The sequence below is a fragment of the Pinus tabuliformis genome, chromosome 3_2 (genome assembly GCF_031772625.1).
Source record: "Pinus tabuliformis cultivar Carrire ecotype Pingquan chromosome 3_2, CPIR1, whole genome shotgun sequence".
Classification (NCBI taxonomy): Eukaryota; Viridiplantae; Streptophyta; class Pinopsida; order Pinales; family Pinaceae; genus Pinus; species Pinus tabuliformis.
Genome location: NC_142302.1, coordinates 401,588,137 through 401,613,798, shown reverse-complemented (window position 1 = coordinate 401,613,798; position 25,662 = coordinate 401,588,137).

The following is a 25,662-nucleotide window of genomic DNA, read 5'->3' as shown; positions in this document are numbered from 1 at the left end:
CTAACTCCTTATATGCTGACCTCATTAGGGACATGCAAAGTAAAATAGAGAAAGAGAAGACTACTATGATACCACTGATATGGACTTATGCAGGAATGTAACAAAATTCAGATATAAACACAAACATAGAGATGAAACAGAAACAAAACTTCATTTAATTAATATCAAAGAACTAAAATGCGATTACATACAGAATGGAAATAAACTAGCTCATGTGATGGTAGCTTATCTTTGAGAAGAGATGTGGTGGCTACATGCCTTTGAACTATGTTAAAATGAGTCTCAAGGGACTTTTTATTATTGAACAATAAAGGAAAAACCTAAAAAACAAAACCCTAATGCCAGGAGATGAAACACGAAGAGTTTGTAGGCCCTGTTGGTATTAGTTAGGCAACCAACTTCTTGGGGTCGTAATTTGGTCATATGATCGATGTTTGGCACGTACGATACTTCTATGGTCCTACTAAAGATCTAAAACAAAATCCATTTAGGGGGTCAAAACACCTCCAAAATTTTAGGACCCGAAAAATTTGCTAAAAATAGTAAGTGCTGCTATAATGAAGGAAATAAATGAAATCAACTAGAGTTCTAGGTGGAATAGGTGGGTGGTCACCAATATACATCTGGATCAGTCCTCGCCCCTTAGGCAGCAATGGTCTCCATTGCATGCAGAGCCTCCATGAGGTGAGGAAATTTCGGTTGAACTTGGTCCGTAGTGAACCACTTGCCCTGGTGAAGGAGTTGGCCTATTTTGACAACTCGATATAGCTAGATCCTCTACTGGAGAGTGTTCTTGATCTGAGTGTCCATAATAATATCATTTGTGTCACGATCGATGCATATTGGGTCGAGCTATGTTGGTGTCATCTACTTAGCAATGTCGGATGTGTCCAACAATGGAGGAAATTATGGTCACAACCGATCCACATTGAATATTGGGTGCAGACAAGGAATGACGGAATTTTGAGCTCAAAGAAATTGTCCCCCATAACCTTGGCGATGGTGTACGACCCATATTGGAGTGGGATAATCTTACGGTGGAGCCTAGTGAGGTTCTCCTTCTGCAAATACAACCAAAATTTATCGCCCACCTGGAACTTGTGTGGCACTCGATGTTGATCTTGATGATGCTTATACTTAGCATTGGCTCTATGTAATATGTAATGGACCTACTAGTGGATGTGATGAATGTGCTCAATAAATATGTTATGTCAGTCAACTTTGGACTAGACATGAGCCGAATCTACTTGAGTAGATGCAAATGGTATGGCCACATCAATGGGACATAGTGGCGAAAATCCCAACCCCACCTCAAAGGGGATGTGGCCATTTGAGCAATGGAGAGCTCTATTGTAGTTGTGTTGGACGTAGGGGAGTCTTTCACCCCATGTGCATGGATTCTTTGAGTTGTATATGCATAAAATGTGCATGATCACCCTATTGATGACCTCTGTTTGGCCATAAGTTTTGGGGTGGAAGGCTATGGACTTAGTGAGTTTGGTATCCAACAACAACCAGAGGCTTGACCAAAATGTACTCATGAAACTGCTGTCGATCTGAGATAATGGACTATGGCATCCCGAAATGTACCCACACACATTCAAAGAAGATATTAATAGTGGATTATTCTATATACTCTTCTTTAAGGCCACTAGAATGTCCATCTTGGAGAATCTATCAACGGCTAGAAACATGCAATCGTTTCCATGCTTAGTAGTAGGAAGGCCTGACTTGTAATCCATGGAAATGGATTCCCAGGGCCAACTAGGAGTAGGAAGAGGAGTATATAGAACTTTCTTCTTTATTTTTGGTTTGGTAATGACACAAACAATGCAGGATATGATGTACTTCCCAACATCCTATCGAAGGTTTAACCAATAAGAATACTTATACAATATTCCCATTGTTTTCTCTACTCTGAAATGTCTAGTGACCTGACTGTAGTGCGCCTCCCAAATCATCTTGGCTCACTCACTTGTAAGAACACAAAAGTGTCTGATGTGGCATAATAGTGCACCCTTGAGGTGAAAATCTGAAACTTTCTTTCCTTCAAGGAGCATCTGGTATGTGTTGCTGAATTTTGCATCGCTCTTGTAAAGATGCAATGACCCCAAAGTCTCGAGTCCACAAGAGTCAAGAAAAATGGTCAATGCCATAACTAGTGGTCGACTGAGATAGTATGCAACATTATTGGTGCTTCCCTTCTTGTACTTGATGTTCAAATGTAATTTTTGCATATATGTGGACCATTTCTGATGGAGATTGTTCTGTAACTTCCCTTGTGTTTGCATAAATTGCAAGGGTCAGTGGTCTATGTGGATGAACATTTCCTTCCCCATAATATAATTCTTCAATTGTCACTAGGCCTACATAATATAATACATCTCTTGTTTAGTGGGATAATTTTAGACTGTATTTGAAAGTACCTCACCGTGAAATGCCACTGAATGCCCCTGCTGGGTAAGAAATGCACCAATAGCATAGTTGGAGGCATATATCTTAATTTCAAATGGTTTCTATAGGTCTGGTAATGTGAGCACTGGTGCAAAGTAGACATGATGCTTTAAATTGAAAAATGTCTTCTATTGGGATTCAGACAAAAATAAATTTTCTTTCGATTTGCCCTTGGTGACTTGACTCAAAGTCCAAGTGATATGAGAGAATCCCAACATGAACCTGCAATAGAAATTAGCAAGACCCAGAAAGTTGCGTACATCTGTTAGAGTGGCAGGCGTTGGCCAATATCAAATAACTTGTATCTTGGTTGGGTTCACATGCAAACCCTTCTCATTAATGATGTACTCGATATATTGAACTTGGGTCATACCAAAAGTGAATTTCTCAAAATTGGCACAAAATTTGTGCTGTCGCAGGGTTTGGAGGACCTATCAGATATGGTTTATCTTCTCTTTCCAAATTTGGATAATGATTAGGATGTCATCTAGGTACACTACCAAAAACGAGTTGTTAAAGTGTCGGAAGATGTCATCCATCAATGGCATGAAGGTTGAAGGGGCATTCGTAAACCAGAAAGGCATGACCAACCATTCTAGAAGGCCCTCCTTGGAATTGAAATTAGTATTCCACACATTGGAGGGTTCAATTGGTACCTGGTGATAACCATACTTCAATTCAATCTCGTTGAAATATTTTTCCCCCTTGAGTTAGTCCATATTGTCATCAATTCGTGGGATTAGATACCTATTCCAAATAATGATATTATTCAACACCTGATAATCAATAAAGGGTCTCCAGGTGTTGTCTTTCTTATATATCAACACGATCAGGATCACATAGGGTGATGAAATTGGCCTAATGTGCCCTTTCTACAATAACCCTTGAATCTACCTCTTAATTTCATCTTTCTCTAGAACATAGAATTGATAGATTGGTCCATTGGGTAACGGTGCGACAGGGGTCAGATCGAAGAAGTGCTTGACCTGACAATGTAGGGGTACCCCAGTGGGTGAGGTGAAGATGTCCCTATACTCTTCCATGACCTTTTCAATCCGCTATTTCTGTGTGGAGGAGCCTTCTATGGAGGTTGCGGATGTGCCCATAGTATTCTTCTTTCCCTGAGGGAGACTCATAAGGAAGACAAATTTCCTAGTTTAGGAAATGATCTTACTGCATTTCTTCGTAGAGATTAAAGAGATGGAAGTAGGAATTTCTACCTCCAGTATCATGTATAACTTATTGCCCAAATAAATAATGACAATGTGAGACCTAGACTCATACAAAACTACACACTCACACAATACCTTATCTGTGAAGGGCTTGATGCTGTAGGGAAGGTGGAATTGTTGGCTGACGTAGAGATCTCTCCCTTGGTAAAGCCACCTCATGGTGTATGACTGTGGGTGTGGTGTGGTTAGATGGCCCAACCACTTCATGATATCTACTGAAATGAGGTTTATTTGGCTTTCACTATTGACAATAAAGTGTAGAGGAGAACCCTTCACCCACACATGTTAGTGGAAGATTCACTCCCTTCCTCTAGATCTTCAGGCTAAATCTTTTGGATCTTGGTGGTGGAAACAGTGGCACTAGGACCTGCATCAATAATCTACTTCCCTTTTTCATTCTCCTTATCAGTTTGTAACTCAGAGTCAGAACATGCATCTGATTCTGAAGCCTTCCTCTCGGCCACTTGTGTTGTGAGTGGGGTTTTATGGAAATCACATTATTTCCTTGTGTCCTTCTTTGTCTTCGTAGTGTTTTTCTTTGCTTGGGGCTCTAACGGGTTTTCTTGGGTCACCCCGCCTTGAATTTGTCCTCTGTTCTATTGTTTGGAAGTACCTTTCCCTTACTTCAGATTCACAAATCCAAAGTATCACTTCTTCTATTTAAATTTATCCTTGATCTTGACAATGTATCGATAGGTAGCACCAAGCGAGGAGATGTCCAAGAACTCCATGTTTTCCTATATGTACTTGTGTATATAGCCATGGTACTTTAGTACCCAATGACATTAAGAATCTTTGACACCCAGCATCATGCAAAGGGTATGAAAAATATATGTGACTCTCCAACACATCTTGGTCCCTTCCTTGCCACCATGTGGTCCCATTTATGTATTTATCCTCATATCTCCCAACATTGTAATATTGTTCCTTGATGGTCTCTCAAAAATAATTCCAAGTGGGGGTGGCTCAAAACAATGAGTATTCCCTCTCACCCTTTTGTTCACGGTAGGTTTCCCACTAGTCCTTGACATGGGGGGCGAATTTAAGGAGTGAAAAAGTAATCTTTTCCCGATTGGAAAAGTCATGAACTGAAAAATATCCTTCCAACAAATTAAACCATCCATCTACAACATCTGCATCTATCTGACCTTCAAATATGGGAATTTCAAAGTTAACTTATACCTTAAAAGGAGTGGTGCCTCAAGAGTGGTGGCCAGATAAAGATGTGTCGCCCGTCGCTAGCCACCAAAGGATCTGCGCAAAGTTATACATCATTGTGTTCCTCTGTCACTTGAGGGATTCCTCAAGAAAAAATTTAAAAGGATCTCTTGCTCCCTCATATTTATTTTCTTCCACCATGGAAGTTCGTCAGGGTTTGTATGGCAAGTGTTTCAAAGGTTCAACAAGTTCAAGCACTAAGTCCTTATACCTTGACCTCGTATGGGACATGCAAAGAAAAACAGAGAAAGAGAAGACCGCTCTGATACCACTGTTCCAAAATTATACAAGAACACAAAAAATACATATATAAACATAAAGACAAAGATGTAGCATAAACAAAACATCATTTCATTAATATCAAAGAAATGAAATATTCTTACATACAGACTAGAAATAAACTAGTTGGGGAGATGATGAATTATATTTGAGAAGAGATGTGGTGGCTACATGCCTTTGAATTGTCTTACAATGAGGCTCAAAGACCTTTTTATTATTGAACAACAAAGGAAAACCATAAACAACCAAAACCCTAACCCAAGGAGATGAAATGCTAAGAGTTTGTGGGCCCCATTAGGGTTAGTTTGGCAGCCAACTTCCCGAGATCATAACTTGGTCATATGATCTTTGTTTAGCATGTATGATACCTTGTTGGAAACATCTCTTTGAGTACTACAGGATTTTCTATAAGCCCTTATTGAAGGACATGGACTTGTTGTGGACCTCAAAAAAATTCCATTTAGGGGGTCAAAACAACTTTCGAAGCTTATGACCCAAAAAACTACTAAAATTAGTAAATGTCATATAATAAAGGAAACAAACGAAATTGACTGGAGGTCTAAGTGAAATAGTTGGGTGGCCACAAATATCCACCTGGATCAATCCTCACCCCTTAGAAAGTAATGGCTCCCATTTCATGCAGAGCCTCCATGAGGTGAGAAAATTTTTGTTGAACTTGGTCCCTAGTGAACCACTTGCCCTGGTGAAAGAGTTAGCCTACTTTGAAAACTTGATATAGCTGGGTCCTATACTAGTGAGTGTTCTTGATTTGTGTTTCAATGACCATGTTAGGTGTTTCTTGTTCCATGTAGCTTGGGTTGAGAATTTTTATTGTTATCTTCTCAGTAACGTCGGATGTGTTCAACAATGGAGGTGAGTATAGTCGCAGTCGATCCACATTGAATATTGGGTGCACATGAACGAATAGTGGAATGATGATCTCGAAGGATTTATCACCTACAACCTTGGTGATGGTATATGACCCATATTAGAGCAGGTGAAGCTTGCAGTGGGGCCCAACAAGGCACTCCTTTTGCAAATGTAACCAAACATTGTCTCCCACCTTGAACTTGTGTGGCACTCGATGTTGATCATGACGCTACTTTTACTTAGCATTGGATCTATCCAATATGTGAACTTGTTGGTATTTGTGTGGAATACAGTCAATGAAGATGTTAGCCTGATCATCTTCAGACTGGACATGAGCTGAATCTTCTTAAGTAGCTGCAAATAGTATGACCACATCAATGGGACATAATGGCTAAAATTCTAACCCCACCTAGAAGGGACTGTGTCTAGTTGAGCTATGGAGAACTCTGTTGTAGCTGTGTTGGACATAGGGGAGGATTTCATCCTATGTGTGTGGATTATTTAAGTTGTATATGCACAAAATGTGCATGATCATCCCTTGACGACCTATGTTTGGCCATCAGTTTGGGGGTCGAAGGCCATGGACTTAGTGAGTGTGGTATCCAGCATCGAACAGAGGCTTGACCAAAATGTACTCAAGAACTTACTATCCTGATCTAAGATAATGGGATGTGGAATCCAAAAATTTACCCACACTCATTCAAACAAGAACTTAGAAGTGGATTCTACTATGATACTCTTCTTGTAAGCCACCAAAATGGCCATCTTAGAGATTTTTTCGATGACCATGAACACATGGTCGTTACCATGCTTAGTAGAAGGAAGGCTCGACATGTAATCCATGGAGATAAATTCCCAAGTCCGACTAGGAGACGATAGAGGAGTATATAGGCCTTGATTCTTGATTGTTGGTTTGGAAATAATGTAGGTAGTGCAAGATTTTATGTACTTCCCAACGTTTTATCGAAGGTTTGGCATATAAAAATACTTCTACAGCACTGCCACGTTTTCTCTACTTTGAAATGTCCTGTGATTCAATTTTAGTGTGCCTCCCAAATCATCTTGGCTTTCTCGCTTGCAAGAACACAGAGGTGTCCTAGGTGGCATAATATTGCACCTTGGAAGTGAAAATATGGAACTTCCTTCCCTTCGACGAGCATCTGGTACGTGTTTCTGAATTCTGGATCACTCTTTTAAAGATGTAGCCACCCTGAAGCCTCATGTGTACAAGAGTCAAGCATAGTGTTCATTGCCATAACCAGTGGTTTACTGAGATAGTATGTAGCATTATTGTTGATTCCCTTATTGTACTTGATGTTCAAAAGGAAATGTTGTAGATATGTGGACCATTTCTGATGGCAATCATTCTGCATCTTCCCTTGTTTATGTATAAACTGTAGGGGTTGGTGGTCTATGTGGATGATCGTTTCCTTCCCCAAAATGTAATTCTTCCATTGTCATAAGGCCTACATAATAGAATACATCTCTTTTCCATAAGTGTGATTGTTGTAGTTTTCTCTTCTCAAAGATGTACGAAAAGAACCCACTTAAGACTATGGATGACCAACAATTTCAACAATATAGATGGCTGCTAAACATTGTAGATCTGCAACAACTAATAGAAACAAAACCTACCAAAGTCCTGATCTATGCCACAATTATAGTTAACTAGGAAAAAGAAACAGTAATAACTCCAATCATCCAATGGAAACCAGATATACAAAGAATAGATTTTATTATAACACTTGTGAAGGGAACAAATAAATGTCACTAGTCCCCCTCTATGGGATGGGTTCTTGGCTATCCTCAAACGCCTTCAGCTTTTTGATAGAGTCTCTCTCATCTATAATGTGTAAACCCAAAAAATAAAAAGATTGAGACGAATGGGAACTCAAATAGAATAAAAATGGTGTGCGACAATGAAAATAATCAGAGTTACAACAATGAGTGCAACAATGAAAATAATCAAAAGTGAATAATGAATATAAAACCCTTCTATTTATAACAAAATATTGAGTTATCCTCGAATAATGAGCAATAATAAAATATTACTAACCCATTCTTGGAATAACCACTTGGAATATTTTATTATATTTGGTTAGGAGGGAAAAAGTACTTAAACTTTTATTTAGAAATAATAAATAAATAAATTATTTATTTATTTATCATCTCAAGAAATTGGTTAAAGAATAATAAACAAATAATGATTTATTTAATTATTCCTAATGGATTTAGTCAAATTTGACAAGGAATAATAATTAATTAGTGATTAATTAATTATTCCTAGAGAAAAATAAGATAATAAATCATTTATATGTTGATTTTTCATAATTGGATCAAATATGACAAGGAATAATAATCGAACAATGGTTTAATTAATTATTCCTAGAATAAAATCAAATAAATAGTGATTTATTTAATTATTCTTCATGGGTTTAATTGTAAATTAATTAACAAAGGTGGTTTACTAAGTAATTTCTCACAGTGAAAGCAATTTTACTATGGTAAAATTGACTTTACATGGTGTACTTTGATCCATCTAGTAAAGAAGGCTAGATGATCAATTTTTTGGTGATAACAGATTGCCCCCAACGTACGAGTGTTAGGAGAAAAAGTATGAACAAAGTACTTTTTAAAGACACAATCACTAGACAAAAAAGTGGAGTCAGAGAGAGAAATAGAGAGAGACGAATAAAGCTGAAGCGAAAGAGGATAGGGATAGAGGGGGAGAGACCAATGCAAGTCTCCTTTTATGTTGTGCTACCAGACCTCAATGAGGCGAGGGAGGCATACCCATACCCATTGAGATAACTTAGTACAAAAATAATGGTGCACTCAGAAACATAAAGCTAAGAATGAAGTACATGTTGAATGGTACATGACATGCTCGCGAAATTGAGCTAGAAAATAATACAATGTGTCCCATATACATGATGCACCTGGAAAAAACATGAGTTAGGAATGAATACAATATCATCTTAGTACATGAGATATAATGGCCCTTCCCTCAAAAAATGGGTGGGATGGAGGGTAGAACAACCGAAGAAGCCCTGCTAAACAGGGAAGGGTTGTGCAAAACTGAATGGCTTATCTAAAGAAGACGTGCATGCTATGAACAATGTGGTCATTAGGAACCAAACCCATCAAACCTGCGGAACTGCATCTAAGGATGTAGCGTAATAGGAATGGCTCCAGGCATGTGGGGGGCTACCTGAAGGGCCACCCCCTCATGAGGTCTGAAACATCTCACAAACACCCGGGAATCACTGGTACAATCTGTTGCATCACTGGACCATCAAGTGTATGGATCACGAACATGAAAAAAACAAGTCAAAGGGAAATAATGAGTCCCTTTGCTTGATTCAAGGCACCGAACAAGAATGGAAGCTAGAACTAAGATACACTACCCTCTAGGCCATTCTTCTAGAATAAATGAGCTGATGTCGACAGAATAGGGCCCGCGATAGGTGAGGCAATGAGGATCCTCAACTAAGGCACAAGGAAAAATAGTAATGTGACTGATGGAATGACACCAGGGATAATGGGAAAATTGGTACTGAGGGACAAGCAGACAACTTCCCTTGTTAGAGCATAAAGTGCATGGTTGACTGGGCAGCAACTGACTCAAATCCAGAGGGGATGGGGACAATATGAATGGAGGCCAAAATGGGCAACACGAGATGAACGGTATGAAAATATGGATGGAATGTTGTGACATGATATAATGGGACGTGAAACAAACTCCATGGATCTAATGCTGACTCATTGCGGATGCTCTGAACAAGGGTGACTCGATGATGTTGCCACATAGAATAGGTCCAGTGGGGACCATCAAAACATGAGTAAATGATGGTTACTCATGACAAAAATTGACACGTCGTATGAAAAGTATTAAGAGGAGGTGGAACTCAAAGTAAAAGTGTTTCTTTATGAAGAAATTCAATTTTGAGAGGCGATGAAGTGACCCTTCTTGGAAAAATGAATTCCTAGTGAAGTATCAAATCATCAAAAAATGAGGAAGACCCAATATAGTACTCAATGAGATCTTTCCAATCGTGTTGATGGTTCATCAAATGGAGCTATGGTCTAGTCACAATGTATAAAAAAAAACTATGGGTTTTCCTATAAAATGTCATTTTCCCTCCAATTTGAGAGGAGGAGAAGGCCCTAAATCTTGTGGAGATCGTAGTGGAAAAACCAACCATCAGAATCAGGATCTACGAATTTATGGAAAGTGGCATTACTTGTCTAAATATGACCTTAATGCTTCTTGGAACGATGGTTCCTAGTGAAGAGTTAAGGGAAGAGGAAAACAAGAATGAACTACTAGAGGAGGTCTAGAATCATCCTCACCCACGAAGTCAAACATGGGGACTTTGTGGACATAAAGTAGAATATTTGAAGATATGGTATCAAATGTCTACAATATGTGATGTGCATATGGATCGCCGGAGAGGCTGATAGGACAAACTATCCAAGGAATGGGAGGATAATTGACCATACCTAGATTGGGTGGATCTAGGCTGAGACTTAATTGAGAAGATGGCTTGGGGAAAACCATCATGCCCCCAAGCATGGGATACTGTCTGCAAGCATATGTGATGGAGGGGGTTGATCTGGTATGCAAATGTGGGAATGATACCCCCTAGCAGGAGGAGTTTGTGGAGCGCCATTGTGTTCCGAGTGCTCAAAAAAGGGATTCAAGCATCTCGGCCAAACTTGGCATGAGATCTTCCAAAGGATGATAAGGATATGTAGGGGCCTATGTGCCCCCCAGTATGCTATGGGCGTATTAGATGTATTCAGAGTGGTGGACTCCAAATACTTATATGTTTTATGTGGTACATAATATGATTATGCATTTATATATGACGATGACGGTTCGCCATGTGTTGTGTTTTATGGTTTTCTTCTGTGGTATACATGTGATAAATGCCAATATAGAATGTTATTTGCAATGGTATCTACATAGTTATTTTGGGCTGTAGGAACATGACTGAAAGTAATGGTTTCACTTTCACATACCAATAACTTAACTCGTAGATATTCTCTAAATAGGACTTGGTTATGCACATGATACACACCATTTAATTGCATGAAAAGTAGCAAGGAATATAGACGAGCATGAAGATGAAGGATGTGATGAGCGAGGGCATCGACCAAAAAACCTATCACTACATCATATTTGGCCTGGTTATTGTTGGCAGATCTAATGCACACGCCGTTTGAAAGGACTAACGTATGCAAGGGGGTAAAAATGGCCCAGACTGCTGAGGCTAGAATCCTAGAGAGGTGACTCACACCATTGGCATGACCGATATATGGTGTGGATGATGGATCCATCTAAAAGGTGAAAAAAAAAATAGATGAGATGACGCAACCTACCTAACTTCATGGCAGAAATAAAGAAACACAAATCAAAGGGATATTCTATGAGAAAAATTTCTTGAGGTATAGTGCATTGGGAGAATTAGGAAGGAGATGGCCTTCAAAATCCTCCAAAAAATATGCCCCCTTGCCTAAGTGCAAGGGTAATCAATGATATACATAGCTTTCATGATGTCATTATCAGATTGGAAGATTGGTGGATGGGAGGAAGAATGACTACATGATGCGGCGACGATACCTGGTACATCAACATGAGAGAGAAGTTTCAAATACACATCATATGGAATGGTAGACGATAAGCTAGTAGATGGAGGATCTACTGATGTTGAGACCTGGGATTCTATCAAAAGAGGTTTGATAGAAGACCTTGTAGAAACCTTAGAAAGGTTTGCCTCCGAGGAACTCAAGGATGACAACTGGTAAAGGATATGGCCTGTGGTGTCCGTCATCTTGACATCTGGGGGAGGGATCACGATGGTGGGACCAAAGCCCCCCTATTCTAATTTACTGGTGGTACCAGAATCCATGGGTAGAGGAGTACATGTTCCACTATGAGTGGTCTCGTATTTGCGAAGTGCCTCAAGCTAATCATGAAATTCATCGAGACGAGGGCAACAATGGGAGTAGTGATCATGATGATCGCACAAAGCATAAGGGTGATTTGTGCATAACGTTCTAAGTTTCTTGGGTGGACCTGGTAAGTTAACATAGAATTCAAGGGTATTTGACTAAGGGAACGTTTCATGAACCAAAGGTTTGAGATGAGGAAGCTCAGGACAATTATTGGTGGTGTGCCCAACAACTTTACACAAAGCACACATAGGTGACGACTTTGGGGCCTTAGGGGCTGCAGGTGCTTGGGGAGCCTTGTCCTTATGTTCTTTTCTCTTAGCTTTTCCCCCCTGTCTAGATGCTTTCACAACAAGAGTGGGTTCCTGTTGAGGTTGTGATGGAACTGAGGCAGCGGTAGGGGCTGTAGGGACCGGTTGAATTGGGATCATAGCATGATAAGGTCTTAGCTGACCAGGAGGAATGCTTGTATGGGGATCAATGTACCATACTGGGATCCCCAAAGTCATGTTAGAAAGGACCAACGAAGCCATGACAGGGACAGAAAATAATCTTGGAGGGTAGAATAAGAAAGGTATCTGGCCTGCAGGGTAATGTCCCCGCATAATAGCTCCTGGATAGTTGAGACCTAGAGGAACAATTCCTACTAGAAACATAGGAGAGGCACCCCAAATCTAGAGGGGCAGGTGGATCTAGAGGACTTAGCTGAGATGGAAACAATAGGGTGCTAAGGAGCTGGCTGTTGATCGGATTTATCAGACTACTTGAGAGCAGCTCGTGACATTTGTAACATGCAAACACGCATATAGTTAGGCTCTGATATTAGAGGAGGAGGACCAGGGAAAGCACCCAACAATGAGGAATCTTTATAGACTCTGGGTGAAACACCGGTGAGGAGAGTTAGAGACTGCTCATCTAACACCCACGATATAATGGACTCAGGGGAGGTCATAGATGTCGGCTCGTAGTAAGTTAAGTGATCGATGGTAACGATATTCCATTCATGGGGGAATCACATCTCGCGGAAAACCACACATGCGACGGATGAAATGGAATATGTGTAACTACGACACAAGATAATGTTGTAATCTAAAGGGGCATCAATACCTCAATGTCTACATGGATAGTCTTGCTCATGAGAGTCACTGGAAAGTTGTGGCACATGCCAAGAGGCTGAGAGGAGTGTCCGACCCGAGCACGCAAAGTGATGGTGGAGGGGGACAACTCAGTTGACTTAAGTTTTTTCCAAATAGCAGTGGACATCACAGAGGTGGATGCACCTTCGTCAATAATGCATCGGGAGATGATGGCATTACAAAGTCATATTGGTATCTGGAAAGCAATGGATGAAGGCAATGGGGGATGTTTTGATCTATCAGCTAGGAAGACAATCAAATGATCGTCAGAAGGATCTACTACACCCAAGGTAGTTAGTAGAGATTTATTTTGAGATGGGCTCAACTAGAGCACTTCCAGCGTTGACATGGCAGCAGGTGATTGTGCCAAGTCGTCTACTAAATTGTATGTATGGGTAGTTCGGTTAGAAGCCTTGTTACAGTGTAATGGTCCCTTTGGGATCTTAGGAATTCACTCAACTTTAGGTTGAGGGATATGTAGTAGACCATTTGGTGTCGTAAGAGGCTCAGTAGATGCTTTGGTTTTGGACTCGGTGGTGAACGAAGTTGATGGCTTGTTATATTGATGCGACCAATTTTGTAGGTTGATATCAGAGGGGTTAACCTCATTAGAATTCATCATAATGATCTGGCAGTCACCAGGACTAGAAGGTTGGGGGGGGGGGGGGGTGGGCTACTTGACCTGGCTGAGGTTAAGCAGTAACAAATCCTTTCTAGGGGAAAGTATTTGTAAGCACTGTCAATTGAGATGGCATAGGATTCTGAGGCAGTTGCTGGATGGGCGATTGACCTCTAGAAGCTGCTTGAGCTTCCCACATTTGGTGCATCTAGGGTAAGCGAGGACACTCATGTATAATTCCCATGTAAACGACAACATGCATAAGGCTTGTTTGTACAAATAGCCTTGTTCTTCTTGGGTTGACTTCCCTATTTCTAGTTGTTATTGTTAGGCTGGTTCCCGTGGGGTTCACTACGTTGATTACCTTGATTACCCTGGTTACCCTTCCCCTTATTCCTTTTCTTCTAATTTTGGGGATTGGTCGCACTCTACTGCACAAACACTTGACCCCGAGGGGGTGGTGGATACTAGGACTAAGGATCCATGGGATGTTGCGGTGCTAATGATTGAGGGGCTAGAGCGCTTGACTATGCATAAGGAGGAGTAATGGTTTGGTAAACAGGCTGGGGCCCTGAAAACATGTTGCTAGAAGGAGGGGCATGAGTGTTATAGGAACTGGTGCCCCCCTGTGGATAGCCAGAAATTTTTGAGTATATGGCGAATGTGTGAAAGGTTTCCAGCGATACCGTGGGCGGCATGGGATACTTTCGGTGCATTGGCACTTATAGGACAAGGAAGGTCTAGAATGACGGTATAGACATAACTGAATTGTGCATAAATCAAGTGATATCTCAGAGCGGTTTGGAGATCTTCTTCCTTTATCTGAGGAAAATGGGATGCGACATCTTTTCCAATGGGTGATAAAAGGCTCCTAAGAAACTAGTCTAGATAGACATGGTCTTCAAAGGGCGAGGCATGACATGTGTTCCTCCTTTTACACCACTCTTGAACATGGTCGTAAAGGCAAGTGGTAGAGGACTGATAGAATGAAGTCAATAACTCCATACCAGTGTCGTACCAGAGAGGTAACTAGAAATATGAGAGGAGCACTTTAGCAAGTGTTGTGAAAACGGAATGAGATGCGGTGGGCTGGTCTACATACCATTTTCCATCATCTTTAGTGAGCGTGCGTTGGAAGAGCTAAAGACGAATGGAGTCATTGGTAATGGAGTTGGACGAACCCCACATATGGAAGGAGCATACATGGTTGGTTAGATCCTCTCCAGCATTACCCTCAAACTTTGGGATGTCTAAGGGATGCTTAGTCGGAATAGCAAGCCAACCAAGAATGTGGTGTATGGCATCATTTATCAACTAGATAAAATCCAGTAGACTTAACCCAGCCATAAAGGGGAGCATGGGGGCTGCCGAAACAGTTCCTGAGACTGTTCTGCTTGATGTGACTACCGGGATAGAACTAGAGCCAACACCAGGTTGGGTTCCTACACCAGCTGTGGGTCCAGACATGGTGGCGATATGCAGTGAAGGAGGCTTGGAATCAGATGAACCAGGAGAACAGTCGGTCTGGGGACTAGGAGGGATATGAAAACAAACTCGACAGGGAGGGGTAATATGCCCAAGAAGAAACTGGGGGTGAAGGCCTAATAGTCTCCATGACAAACACCTTGGTGGTGCAATGGTGGAAAGACACACGTGACATGGAAATGGGGAAGGGAGATCAACAATATGCCTTTGTATCAATGAGGGGAGATAAATTTATTATGTTAAGTCTTGGCTTGGTAGTATAAACCAAGAGCCCTTCACTTAAGGTGTGCTTTTGTGTGAAAGTGTATTTATTGATTAAGCCCATATCATGTTTGTAAAAAAGAAAAAAGTTTGTTGAAAATAAACTGAAATTATAAATAGAAAATGAACAGCAAAATAATTAACTAAACCCCCACCAAAACTGGGTTTGCAAACATTGTGGTTGGTGGTGAAATCGACTGAAAACCCACTAAATAGGTCAAGAGATCTAATTGTCGGTGTGACTACGATCAAATGACATTAGGTTGTTGGAAAGTGGTGCAGCTACATCAAAAAATTAGAGAGGAAGATCACTGCAAAAAGATAGGGAGATGGGTGAAAAACCTAGGGCAACCAATGGGAGCCTAAGGTCAATGACCAAACAAGTTTTAATATGAAACTATGGATGGTGACAACCTATCTTTATAAATCTGAAACAGAAGGGTACAGATGTGGAAAATATCCCTAGAAGTGCTGCAAAAACTTAGACTTCTTACTCAGCTAAACTCCTCCTATAAAGGTGGAAGTGTACTAGAAGCCTCAGGGGGCTAAATTCCACATCGATGAGTAAATCAGAGTAGATCAAGGCCTAAGCGGGATGAGACAGAGGTCAAACAACCCAACAGATAGCTCTCAGCAAAACCCGAAAATAGATCTGATAAAAACCCAGAAACCCTAAAATCATAGGTACTGACCTGTTTTCAGGTGGGATCACACTTTTTGGGCTGAAAGGTGCGCTCTAGACTCCAGATCGCACTTTTTGGGCTAAAAAGTGTGATTTTTTCTCCTTGATTCTCGGTCAGTAAATCTCGGAAAAAAATACTATCTTTGTGGCGGCTAGTTATTGTGATCTACAGAAAAGACCAAAAAGCTTGCCAAAGTTAGAAATTTAATAGATCTAGGGCTAAAAATCTAGTAAAAAACATTAAGAGACTGAAAAAAGAAGAAACCCTAAGCTGAAAACTAAAGGTCGCCCGGGTTTCTAGATCTGAAGTAAAAAATTAGTGGAGTCGCCAATTTTGTTGTAGTGTTTGCTTCTCAAAGTTGTATGAAAATAATCCACTTAAGACTGTGGATGACAAACAATATCAACAACATAGATGCCTGCTAAACATTGTAGATATGCAACAGCTAATAGAAACAAAACCTACCAAAGTCCTGATCTATGCGACAATCATGGTTAAACAAAAAAAAGAAACAACAATGACTCCAATCATCCAATGGAAACTAGATATACAAAGAATATATTTTATTATAACACATGTGAAGGGAACAAATAAATGTTACCAGTCCCCCTCTATGGAATGGGTTCTTGCCTATCCTCAAATGTCTTCAGCATTTTGATAGAGTCTCTCTCATCTTTAATGTGTAAACCCATCAAATAAAAAGTTTGAGCTCAATGGGAACTCAAATGGAAGAAAAATGGTGTGCGACAATGAAAATAATCAAAGTTACAGCAGTGAGTGCAATAATGAAAATAATCAAAAGTGAGTAATGAATGGAAACCCCTTCTATTTATAACAAAATATTGAGTTATCCTCAAATAATGAGCAATAATAAAATATTATTAACCCCATTCTTGGAATAACCACTTGGAATATTTTATTATATTTGGTTAAGCAGGAAAAAGTATTTAAACTTTTATTTAGAAATAATAAATAAATAAATAATTTATTATCATCTCAAGAAATTGGGTAAGGAATAATAAACAAATAATGATTTATTTAATTATTCCTAATGCATTTTGTCAAATTTGACAAGGAATAATAATTAATTAGCAATTAATTAATTATTCCTAGAGAAAATAAGATAATTAATAATTTATCTGTTGATTTTTCATAATTTGGTCAAATATGACAAGGAATAATAATTGAACAATGGTTTAATTAATTATTTCTAGAAGAAAATCAAATAAATAGTGATTTATTTAATTATTATTCATGGGTTTAATTTTAAATTACTTGACAAAGGTGGTTTACTAAGTAATTTCTCACAATGAAAGCAAATTTACTATGGTAAAATTGGCTTTACATGGTGTACTTCGATCCATCTAATAAAGTAGGCTAGATGATCAATTATTTGGTGATAACAATGATACTTTCAAACTATATCTGAAATTGTCTCACTCTCATATGTCACCGATGCCCCTGCTGGGTAAGAATTGCACCAATAGCATAGTCGGAGGTGTATGTCTGAATTTCCAAAGGTTGTTGTAGGTCCGTTAATGTGAGAACTAGTGTAGAGAAGAGACGATGCTTCAATTCGAAAATCACTTTCTTTTGGGTTTAAGATCAAAATAAATTTTCTTTTGCTCCACCCTTAGCGATTTGACTCAAAGTCCAAGTGGTATGAGTGTAGAAAATCTGTGATAGGTTAACCCGATAATGCAATATAAATCAAAGCAAAATATTATAACCTACTTCTACTATCAATTTGCGGAAGCTTAAAGATCGAGCTGAACAATCTGACCAGAAGAAGAAGAATCAATGACACAATACACTTGAAAATACTTTGGGGAAAGCCTCAGATAAAAACCCCACACTATTGTATTATCATACATGGTGGAAATACATAGGAATTATACAAAGCCTTAGCTCTCACAACTAGCCAGCTCTCAGTACAATCCTCACAGATGCTCACAGGCAATCCTGGCTTCTCTCTAGCCTTCCTCTCTGCCCTCCAAGCTCCTATTTCCTTGCGTTTTTCCTTATGGATGATTAGCCTATTACCAAGTGGAAAATCAAGCCTTCAAAACTACGCAATCCTCAAGGATGAATCCTTGACTGCATGCATGAGTTTTCTCCATGAAAAAGCACATGCAACTGATAGTACACTGTCCTTGAACATTAATCTCAACTGGGCCTTTCTCAGAATAGACATGCATGAGTTTCTGATGAGGGAATCTTCAGTTAACTGGAGTAGCACTAGTTAAGTGCATTAATGCATCAACTAACTTTTAACTCAATATTAGTTCCTCAAACAGTTTGGAACTAATTTAACTGGACTTAACTCAGTAAATTGAGTTAACTAATTACAACTCAAATATAACTTAATATTATCTCCTTAATTTAAGGGATAACTCTTGCATGACTTTAGAAAGACTTCTAACTTGAATTTCTCCAACTAATTAATTTAAAATAAACTAATTTATTATTTCCAAGTAGTTATTAAGACTAAATTCGATTTTAATTCACAATTTAATTCAAGGAAAAATTAAATTGGAATATTCTTGTTGCCATATTTCAACAATGAGAAAATCCCAACACGAACCTGCGATAGAAATTGGAAAGATCTAGAAAGTTGTAGAGCTCATTTAGAGTGGTTGGGGCTGACCAAGATAGAATTAATTGTATCCTGGTTGGTTCCACATGCAAATCCCGCTATTAATGATGTACCCCAGATATTGAACCTGGAACATACCAAAAGTGAATTTCTCCAAATTGGCACACAAATTGTGTTGTCGTAGGTTTTGGTGGACTTGTCAGATATGGTGTATGTTGTCTTCCCAACTCTAGCTAGAGATCAAGATGTCATCTAGGTACACCACCACAAATGAGTTGGTAAAGGGCCATAATATTTCTTCCATCAAACAAGTGAAGGTTGCGGGGGCATTCGTCAACCCGAGAGGCATGACCAACCATTCGAAAAGGCCCTCCTTGGATTTGAAGGAAGTCTTCTGCACATCGGAGGGTTCAATTAGTACCTGGTGATCACTGGACTTCAAGTCAATATTGCTGAAATATTTGGCCCCTTTGAGATGGTCCAAAAGGTCATCAATCTGTGGGATTGGATACTGATTTAGCTGCTAAAACCACCCTCCAAAATTTTTTCTTATGCTTTGATTTTGGATCCTTCCCTTCTATCCATAGGAGCTTATATTTTAGTTTCGTCAAGTATTCATGTTGAAATTAAGGCTTATCCTTTTATGTTGTACTTTTGTTTTCTTGATTTGATACTGATTGGATATTTTTGAGTCATATGCTAACCTTTTGACTTGACCTTGTTGCAGTCCCGGGCTTGCCTCCAGAAAATGTGCAATCCTGGAATGTAAGCCAACCTTGATGATGAAAAATGCGTAATATAGAATGGAAGCTCAGTTTTGAGATTACAAATTGCGCAGTCATGGATGACAACCCAACACTAATCTCAGAAGTTGTGTAATCCGTCCCTTGTGCTCAGAAACTACACAATGCATTGAGGCAAGAAGTTGTCGAGTTCCCCGAAATTTCGTAATCTTCCTTGGCAGTGTGCATGGTAAGTTTCTCAAAAAAGAAAAAGAAAAAAAGTGAAAAAGAATCCCTAGAAAATAGGGAGTTAGTATTAGTTTCCTGAAGGTAGCACAATTGTTATTTTTAGAAATTTCAGCCAAGTGTCACATTTTCCTTGATTTTAGGCATGCGCATGATAAACCCTAATCCACCCAAATCTATTTAATTGACGCCTCTAGATATCATTTTTACATTCGATCTTGAAGCTTTAGCATTCCCAAGGAAATCAAGGAGCCTTCTGTGGAGTTTAGATTGTTTTTACGGGCGATTTTTGCTTTTGTCATCTTTTGCCACTTTCACTTTTCGTCGTTTCACTTTTGTGAGTGTTGTGTTTTTTTTCTCTTCGTGGTGACTGACATTTTGAATTATATTATCTTGTAGAAGTTTCAAATTATTTTTTCATTTGCCTTCCATAAGTGTCACATCATTTTTCTTGTTTTTGCACACTTGTGATCATCATTTTGACGAGTCTCCTTGCATATTTGTTTTTCCTTCTTTTTGTTGAGTTTCTCCACTTGATTCACATTGATCTATCAATACTTAGTCATATCTACACTTTAAATTTCATTATCACTAAGATATTCTTGTTTCCTACACACTCATTGGGCAAACCTGCACTTCACTTAGCCATGTACTACCTTGCCAGTTGGGCATTAAGCAAGTCCAATGCTCAAGCTGAGAGATTGGCCTTTGAGACTACACAATGTGCAATACAGGCTTGCCCAACTACGCATTGCGTAGTCCCAGACTCATGCCTACCACCTTGGTCATTGAGACTTCGAAACGTGCAGTATTGCCTTGCCATTGACCAGGATGAACTGCACATTGTGTAGTCTCAAGCCTCAAGCTGCATCACTGGCTACTGAGACTATGCAATGCGTAGTTCCGTGATCTAGTCTCCCTCCCTTGATCATGAGAATTACACAATCTCTCTCATTAGTCTGTGTGTTTGTTGCCTAATCTTTCTTTGAAAGTTGATTTGCAAAAGCTAATGTAATCTTGCCATGAGTGCCTTTTCCTCCTACATGTATCATAATTGTTGAGAACTTCTCTCCAACAGTCACTGTTATCATGGCACCCAAGAGAGTTGCTTCAAAAGATACCACAGAAAGCAGTACCAAGGAAGCAATTGAGAGTACACTAGTAAAATTTCCAGTATATTTAGACACTCAACTATTTGTGGAAAAGGAATTAGATCTTACATGACAGAAAGTGAATGAATATTTTTCAACAAATAGTTTCAAAGAAGATCTAGAGGACTGATAGGTATACATTACCGTTCAATAGTCAAGATTACACAGGGTTGCATGCAAATATCTATCCTTCCCATGTGCAGATGTTATCAGCTGGATTGTTTCACATATTGATGTGAAAACTATGACTTTGAGCAATGCCAGCAGTCGTAAGCTTGATATTTTTATGGGAGTAGATTATCATCTCATGTATCATTTTCCCTAGCCAGAAGCGCTCATGGCTTCATACTTTTATACCACCAACAACTATGTGAGCACAAAAGACATTGTAAAGGCTAGGTGAAAGAGCCATTAACATTTTGATAGACACCCACCAATACTGACAAGACAAAGTCTCTCAGGAGGGTGTATTAGCTCTTGGTTATCCTAGCTTGTAGAATCTATGGCCATAAGAGCACTTAGACCTTTCCTGAAGGGTGGGAAACATTATTGAACCAGGTTGTGAACAAGAGGAAGTCGTTCAACTGGTCAGACTTGTTGGCTCGACAGTTAAGTATCCATGTAGCAAATGCTCAGAATCCTCCCAAGGGTGGGAAAGAAAGATTCTACATTTCTACATATCTATTGGATGCAATTTGTGTACATAATTCATTCCCTAGCATGGATTAGACTTGGACACCATGGGACCCTGTCATGTATATCTATTGTAGATTTCTCTCATATTACAACCATAGAGGAGTAATGAAGAAGCTAACTAACCACGTCCTCATTCCACTATATAATATTATCTTTGAGGAAGAACCACATTGCATGTCACAGGGGATCCAAATTGGTTTGCCTCACTGAATGGCACCTTCCTTAGAGTGTTTGATAGTCAAAAGTTTTCGCATATTTTGCTAAGGCATGCCATCGATAAGCTTGTCATGCAAGAAGTTTCATATCATCTCTCTATAGGGTTGTCAACAACTTTGCACACGAAGAAGAAAGAACCTTGGAAAGCTCTTGCCATGCAAATTGGATTGTATGAGATCAAGAACTTAAAGGTCGTGAATAGCGAAGGAAGGGTGATAGAGAAGTTTTCATTTGGTACTTAGGATTTTAATCCATATGATCCTTGTGGTATTTACAAATACCACTGTGCGAGAATTCACTTCCAATGGCTCAACGGGAAATTTCACTGGATGAAGGAGGATCAATGGAATAATTTTTATAATGCCTCCAAGTCCCGCGAGCCGATCAGTTTTGCAAGGACTTCCCAAGTGACTCCACAGAAAGAAGCTACTCCAGAAGCATCCCACAGAAGGCAGAAACCTTACATAGGAAAAGGGAAAGAGAAAGGTTTCTTATAGTACAGGGGGAGAACAAAGCCACAAGATGAAAGCGGATCCAACTATTATGAAAGTGGTTTAGTAGCAAAGGCTAAGAGGAAAAAGAGGATGCAGAGAGTAGAATGGAGGAGGAGGGAAGAGAAAAGGAGATTGGAGGGAGAAAAGAAGAATCAATAATAAGAAGATAAATAGAAGTGGGAATAAGAGGAGAGGTAAAGCGCAATAATAGAAGTGAAAGTGCAGAAACAAGTTAAATATCATGAAAAAAATGGCAATCAAGGGAGGAGTGTCGAAAGATGTAGGACATAGAGCTTTCTTAGTAGATTGAAGAGTTGAAAGAGATCATAGACATGGAGGAGGAACCAGAGTTGTAGAATTAAGATGTCAACCTAATTCCAAGTACAAAGCAGGTCACTGTTCAGTCTCCACCACCTCCAGCAATAGAGTTAGCTCCAGGCGAGGAAGAGGAACTTGTTCTTCTTGATGATGATCTGGTCATGGACACATACAATATGTCGTATGATGAACTTTAGAAGAAGATTGTACACGTGCATAAGAATCATTTTAGAGAAAGGGTAATTGTGGCAGACAAGAGGAAGAATCCCAATACCATTTCTGTAGCCAACTTGGCCTTCGTAGGTGAAAAAAATCCAAACATTGAGTATTTGATGACTGAGAATAAACAAGTAGCACAAAACTTACAATTTGTTAGGAAAGAGGTAGAACAACTCCATGTAGCAGCTCATAAAACAACTTCCACACAAGTCACCCTTGAGGAAATGAAGGGAGTGAGACTTGGTGAAGTATTGACACTTGGAGAGACCATGAAGAACCTCTATGAGGAGCTTGTTATCATGCATAAGGTTATTGTCCACTTGCATGGCTTGTAGCAGAAATGTAAAGACTTTGTCAAAAGTCTCAGGAACCTACAAGATGCCATCGATACTGTTCATGAATGGTCAATGCAATACAAAGGGGCACCGCTTGATTTAGGAAAGAAAACAAATAAAGAGGCATAGTTGGAGAAAGCAAGAGTCTGGATGTTGACCCAGAACAACAAACAATTCCCCTCGTTCATTGGTAAAATTTAGGCCTCATATGCATGGTTATACAACAATCTAGATTTCTTGGTGAACTCACACAGGATCCCATCAGTTTGCTCACTCATGGAAGCCAAACCCAGGAACCAAGTCAGGAATGAGATCGAACAATACTTGGAGAACCTTAGACAAATTTCCACCAAGGAAGATTTGGAGTTGAACAAACATAACATGTAGAAGTACATCAATGGTCCTATCCAAGGGAACACAATGTTTCTCCTACTCTAGAAGGAAGCTCAATCTGGTTCTGAATCGTTGTACATGAATGCCATGGAGGATAGATTCTTGTTCTATCTAGACACCATTACATATTTTGTGGATGTCATTGTATAGCACTAAGCTTGGCATTGATACGTGATCAAAAGACATTAATTGGAAGTTGTTGAGCTAGGGTTTCCAAACACTCAAGCATGACAGTGTTTTGTCTTATTAGGCTGTCTAGTGGGCTCTACCCAATTTTGTCTCAAATGGGTATGATTTATTGTAATATTCTTTTGTAAAAAAATTATAAGTGAAATTACAAGTGTCAATTGTAGAATATGAAGAGTCATGATGTAATGTAATTGAATAGTCATTTGTAAAGAAGTCGAAGAGTCATGAGGGGAGTCCAAGAGTCACATAGGGGAATGTGAAGAGTCACCCCTCTTATTTCAAATATACCCTCATAACTCATGTAAAGGGATTTTGGGGAGCCAAGCTTTTGGGTAGGCTAAGGATTAGAGTTAGGAGCTTAGGAGTTTGTGACAACATTGGCTTCTCTGTAGCATAGAGGGTGTACCTTTCTTTAGAGGAGAAGGTGATGCTGACTTCACATTACACTATTGGAGCTAGTGGTCCATGAATGGTATATGTATGATTGGAAATTTCACTTGATAAAAGATCAAAGCCAACATGTTTCATGAATATGTTGTAATATAGTAGGATTATTCTTGTTATGTTTGTAATGTATGTTATTTAAATTATTCTTATGCTTATGAACTATTTTGTTTGCATTAGTACGAATCTTGTTGAATGCGTGATGTTGTTTAATTCATCATTGTTAGCTTGTGAACTATTTCACATATTATCTTGTGATGTCATGTATGCTCATGTGTTCCTTTCAAGCTACGTACTATTACATTCTTCAAAGGGGCTCTCTCATTTTCCCTTTCGTGTGGTAGAAAAATCATGCATCACACTTGACTTTCTGTAGGGTCACACACTTATTCCAACCAAAGAAACTATACATCACTTTATGCGTTGTTGCATCCAAGGTGTTGGGACAAGGTCCCCTAAGGTCAATTTTGGGGCAAAATTCCAAGTTTTGGGGCAAAAAGGCCCAAGTTATGTTGTAAAGAATGTAAAGTATCCGCAATATGTGGTCACGGAGCACGTAGAGAGAAAAGTGTCATAAATGGTTTTACCCTTCTATTATGTAAGCTATGTCAGCTTTAGTAGATCTACCCATGATCTGCGGACCATAGGATTGTATAAAAAGGAGAGTCTTAGAGAGTCTAAGGGAAGATAATTATAACTAAGGATGAAGATGAATGTAATGGGTCATTAAGAGTAAGAGCAAAGAAGTCTTAGTGTAGAAGAGAGGCTCTGCAGCTGTGTGCACAGAGGCCTAGAGTAGAGTTTGTAGTTGAGTGCGCGGACCCCTGCAGATGAGTGCGCAAGCAAGTCTTGAGTCTGTAAGAAGAACAGAAGCATTAATAAAGAGATTATTCCAACAATTCCTGTTTTTTTCCTATTTATTTCTGTTATGATTGAATGCGCTATTATGTTATGATGAATGACGGGTTTATGAATTAATACTCTATTGATGTGCGATTTTACATGATTTACATTATCATATGAACGCAAGTAATAATAACTGTTTATGTGAACAATATCTTGTTGCATGTTAATATTATCAAACACTTAAGCTGATCTGGGTAGATACAGAACTAAGGGTAATTACAAAGGTGCGTAAGTGGTTGATTCACCTATTTAGGGTCTGCGAAAGACAGTCGTAGACCTTTGCGAAGGTTTAGAGGTTGGTTAAAGGAAGTTATATCGATAAGCCTTAAAGGCTTATCAATATACACGAAGACAATTTTAGGGCACAAAATGACATTACACTAATCTCTCGATGCAGAAACTTGGCTCTAGCATCCCCCCATACTATTTCGAGTGAGACTTCAGTTCTCGCTCTGCAAGTTGACGCCGAAAGGGCCAATAGTGTAGAGATTTGTTTGGAAAACTTTACTCTGAACCTGGTTCAGGACCCACTAAGCCAATAA